Below are 5,599 nucleotides of genomic sequence, written 5' to 3' on the forward strand. Positions count from 1 at the left end.
TTTATACCAGCTAAGGATCTGGAAAAGCCCTGGACCAAATGTGAACTTTCAAACCTTTTGGGCTTTACCTACTCCACCTAGACTCTACTTCACTTTCATATACCATGTACAGCAGTTAGCATTCCTAACCCATAATTCTCCTATATGTAGTGGTACCATGGCATCTTCTGACTTTAAATATCATGGTGACTGCAGGGAGCTGGGGTGAAAGAGTTGAGTTTTTAATGGTGTTCACTATACTTACTACTTTTGAAAAGCTGTGTGGGTAGCTGAACAGCTATTTTTTACAAGATAAAATTCAAGTGCAGTAAGAGTGAATAAAAAAAAACCCTACTTCCAAAGAGCTGCTAAAAACTCTTTTTTCGCCTCATAAATAATTTGTGGTTTCCTCTGAATCACCTGTGTTCCTCTAACAGGGTTTTATAACTTCAAATGGCATTTTCATGGCAACCAGATTGGCACAGAATTGTATTTTTAATCCCCTCCAAGATTTTAAGTGCTTTAATAAAGCTCAATATCAATAATCAGGAAAGGCATAGTTGTAGGCTTGACTGTATTTTTCCATCTCATTATGCTTTATAAAATGGCTATGTCTCTTTTCATTTCACAGCCCATGTACCCTAGCCTGATAATTGTATTCCTTTCTAAGCCAAGAGGAAGAAGAAAATATATGATGGGTAATACATCTGCTCCTTGAGATCTACCATTCGGGTAAAATTTAAAAAAATCAAGATTCAAAAAATGAAATTAAATCAGAGAGAAAACAATTGTATATGCCAACTATTATTTTTTCAATTTACATCAATTCCTACTCGCCCTTTCCTTTAACTGATAAGATCAATTAATGCTTTTTGTTCTAAATCAATATTTCTCACAGAAATAAATGTGGCTTTGGTACTGATTCTGAGAGAATTGCATTAGATGGTCAATGAAAAATTAAGCTGACTACTTAATCCATGGCACATCCAACTTTTGCAAACTGAGTTGAGGATGGCTTCCTTAAAATGAGATTTTTGAATGTCTTTTGCTTTATTGTTGAGGTTTTCTCTGTTAAAATCTATGGCCTTTAGCACCTCGGTCAGAATTTCAGGATTAAATAGCAAAATTCCAATACAACATTCCTGACCAGTGCTTGATTATAGTCAAGCTGGTATACCTGAAATGACAGAGGTTTTTCTGAATTCTGTAACAAGATTGATGGATTTTTACCATACTGGACATATTTGAAGATGGGGAAAAGTGGCATCTTGAGCACAGTGTTTTGCTCAACACATGACTCCCTTCCCTTTTAGAATTATATAAGAAAAATGTTATAAAGAAGCCTATTTGCTCTCTAAAATCTTTGCTAAAGGAACTACAGGTTTGATTTGGCAAAATGCAGAGCCACAAAACCTGATGACTCTAGTGAGGTTGATGGTGCTTAGACCACATAAGATCAGCTCCTAGAATGCTATTTGTACACTAGAAATTAAAATGATTGTTTCTTATAGTCTCGTATAGTCTCAGGTGCTAACGTCATACATTCTGATCTCACGGCAGGTAACTCCATGGACTTTAGCAGATCTACACCAGCATACATGAGATCAGAAGCAGATGAATGTTTTTCCAAGGCATTGTTTCTTCTTCAATTTATGTAAAAAATCTCTAGAAATTGCTAGAATGGCAAACCCACACTGCACGTGTCAATGTTTCTTTTTTCTTCAAAATACAATGTGAAGATTCCAACAAGGCTGAGTTCAACTGGTACTCCATACTGGAAGTCAATACTTAGGTCTTCCATATTCAGTTGCTCCCAAAAGGAACCACACTAATGGTGAACTAGGAAATCATTCTAGTACATGGAGATTTGCAACATCTCAATAAATGTTTTCTTTGTGTCTTAAATAAAAACATTTTCCTATGTAATTATGCAAACTATAATAGCTCATTAATTCAGTTTCATTACACAAGCAAAAGACTAAGATAGTATTTTAAAATCCAAACCAGGACTTTCTTCTCTTACTACATGGATTAGTGAAATATATTGTGCCTCAGTTTGCCACGTATTCTTCCCCTGGGAGTTCAGCTGTAAACTGACATATTGATACACAACAAGATCATTTTTTGGTATGTGTGACTCCCTGCCACCCCAATATTCACCATAATATGTTTTGTACAAAATGCACCTTGTGAGGTATCATTCTAAAAGTCTTGATTTGCTAGACATTAATATCTCATTGGATTGTAAGTGGCATCATTGTATGTGAAGTTATGAAGTTTGGCTATGTTTGTGCTACTGAAACATGTTGTACAGTTGAGAACACCCATAAGCAGCCTTTCAGGTACAATAAAAAGGCCAAACAATGTTAATGGTTTATTGAGAAAATACACACAAGCACAAGGATTTCCCCAGGAACTGCACACAACAGAAACCTCTCAGAGATAGCACTACGCAATGGGAACTGTATGACCCAGGTCACAGCAAAAGAGCTTTCCAGCAAGTTGGAAGAAGATATAAAAGGGGGAAATGACATCATGACGGGACCTTACTCTCCCTACACCAACACACCTGAAAGTACCAGAGGAGAGACTGAACTGAAGGGGAGGAGTGCTGGTCCCAGGCTAAAGGGACTTCTAGCTTGTGTATGGAAAACTGGTGGATTGCTTATATCATCAGCCAGGGTGAGGAGTTGCTAATTCATATCCAGTCTTTCTAGTATCTTAGGCTTAGTTTGCGGTTTTGTTTATCTACTAGGTAATCTACTTTGATCTGTTTGCTATCACTTGTAATCAGTTAAAGGCTATCTTTCTGTAGTTAAGAAATCTATTTTAGATTTTACCTAAAACACTGTGTGTTGTTTGAAGTGCAAAGGGGATAAATCTCAGCTCATGAACAAGAGCTGGTGCATGTCCACTTTCCTGTGTAGACGTGGCAGCCTGGTCAGGTTTTGACCAGGGCAAGACGGTACAGCTCTGGAGTCTTAGGCTGGGGAGATGGGAGTATTTTGGCTGTAGCCTCCCTATTGGGGGTTCATGAGCAGCTGGACAGAGCATTCATGAACACAACTGGGTGTGTGGTCCCTACCTGTGGATGTTGATGTGAGTGCAAACTTGGAGGGCTTTGCAGCTTGTCACAATGTCACAGTGCAAGAGAGAACCCAGCTTGCTGAAACAGAGGACTCAGCACTACCTCAGTTCCAGGTAGCACCCTGGTGGGACCCATCACAGTATGTATAGGCATTATGCCGGAGCATGGGAAAGCACTCAGATATGTGTATAAATGCAGCTGTATACTGTGGAAATATCTGAGATTTCCCATAAAAGTTACAAGCATATACAACAACCGCTCTTGTTGATCAAAAGCCCAGTAAAGACAATCGGAGTGAATCTGGCCATTAGTGAGCTCAGGTTACTTAAGTTAATTTGTTTCCTTTTATTTATCAGTTTGTGAATGGTGTCCATCACCTGAGCACCTTTATTAAAACAATAATAATTCACAAAAAAATACATCTAGAAAGATTCTGTGTAAAAACCTGTATCTCCTGCCCACCACATAGCCCAACGGTCAGTGAAAGGCTTGACCAGACAACATACAGTGTGCCATTCAGTTTGCCAAATCATGCTCTGGAGGCACGTGGAATTGCCAACAGTGACACTGTATTATTAGCGCCTGATCCCACATCTACTGACTTCAATGAATTTGAATTGGACTGTCAGAGAAGGGACCCATCATTGGTGCAACCCCTCAAGGCTGGGCATGGTATAACAGTTCTTTCCTCATCTAGCACCCTCTGCCAGCAACAACTTTGGTCCTGTTGTGGTCTCTTTTCTTGTGACTCATCTCAAGTGGACAGTGTCTCACATGACACTGGTTATCCGCCCATCTAGGGATCTTCTTTCATTCCACTTTTCTGGAAGAGCAGTGGTCCCAGGGCTTCTCCCTGGCATCTTTTAACCATAGTCAGAAGCGAAACTCAAACCACAACAAAAGGAACTTCTGTCCCCTCCCTCAGACTTAAGCTTTTAATCCATTTAGTACATTACAATGGGCAGATTGAAATTCCAGTTAGAGTGAAACCTCTGAGAAAAATATGGCCTCATTCTAGGATCAATCCTGCACCATGGAAGTCAATGGGAGCATTCAGAGGAAGCACGATTGGGTCCCTAATGATGTAGTGAGGAAAGTCCACTGCTCCCTTTCCTCCCCTCCTCACACATTTTGTCCTGTTACATCTAAATGGAGTTTTTGTAAACTATCCCATATTTTTATATTAAACCTTGGAAGTTCTTGAGATAATTCCCATGTTAACTGTTACCATGTGCCATCACAGCAATTGGTATCAACTAAAACTCATGACAGTGACATAGAATAAATCTTCAATTTGATGCAAAGTGAAATCCAATTTTTGTTTGTTGATTAGATGTTTGTCACCTCAAACATAATGGCAATAAAATTACATGTCAGCAAGTTTTAGCCAGTGGTGATGACTAAATGCAAGGCTGATGTGAAATCCTTTCATTGATGTCGACAATAGAAACCAATATTTTAAATATATGACTACTTTGCAGTCTCTTGTCTGAGAAAGAAAATATATGAAGCTCAAAATAGCTGTCAGAATACTAAGTGTGACTCAAGTGCCATTTAACAGCACATGATGGACCAGTGATGTATATGGGTGTTAATCATATACAATGTGAAAGCTGCGTAAACTCAATGCATCATTTGAAATGATGGTGGACACCACATTAGTAAGGAGTATGTATATACGCCATATACAAACAACAGGCTGTTTTTCTGGACCTTATAAGAAAGACACCGTCCACCCACTAGCCTCTAGTACTGCAATGACTTGTGTTAAACAAGAAAAACCCCTCTATGCAGTTTGTATCAATGAAATTATGGCTAAACTTGTGTAGTGTGTAACCTCTTGCTATTTGCTTTTCAACGCAAATAAAAAATAGGATTTGATTATCCATATTACACTATATGCCCAATATATCACAAAACAACTTTACATTTACAATGTAATACTGTTGCAAAAAAAAAAAGTAACATCATTCTGGGATGTCTTAGCAGGAGTCTTGTAAGCAAGTAATTCTTCCATTCAGTTCAGCACTGATAAGGCTTTAACTGGAGTTCTGTGTCCAGTTCTGAGCACCACACTGCAGGAAAGATGTGGACTAATTGGAGACAGTCCAGAAGAGAGCAACAAAAATGATTAAAGATCTAGATGACCTATGAACAAAATTGTGTTTGTTTAGTCTGGAGAAGAGAAGGCTGCGGGGGCACTTGATAATAGTCTTCAAGTATGTAAAAGGTTGTTCTAAAGAGGAGAGTGATGTTTTGTTCTCCTTAACCATTGAGAACAGGACAAGAAGCAAGGGGGTTAAATTGAAGGAAAGGAGATTTAGGTCAGACATTAGAAAAAACTTGCTAATTGTAAGCATAGCTAAGCACTGGAACACATTACCTAGGCGTCATAGGTTTATTCCCCACTTTGAACTTTAGTGTTCACAAGATGGGGACCTGCATGGACTCCTCTAAACTAAAATCCTAGTTTCCATCTGGTTCTTGCTGCCACCAGTCAAGTTTTAAGTGTCTGACACACTCCCTGTTCCC

The sequence above is a fragment of the Mauremys mutica genome, chromosome 13, assembly GCF_020497125.1.
Source record: "Mauremys mutica isolate MM-2020 ecotype Southern chromosome 13, ASM2049712v1, whole genome shotgun sequence".
Taxonomy (NCBI): Eukaryota; Metazoa; Chordata; order Testudines; family Geoemydidae; genus Mauremys; species Mauremys mutica.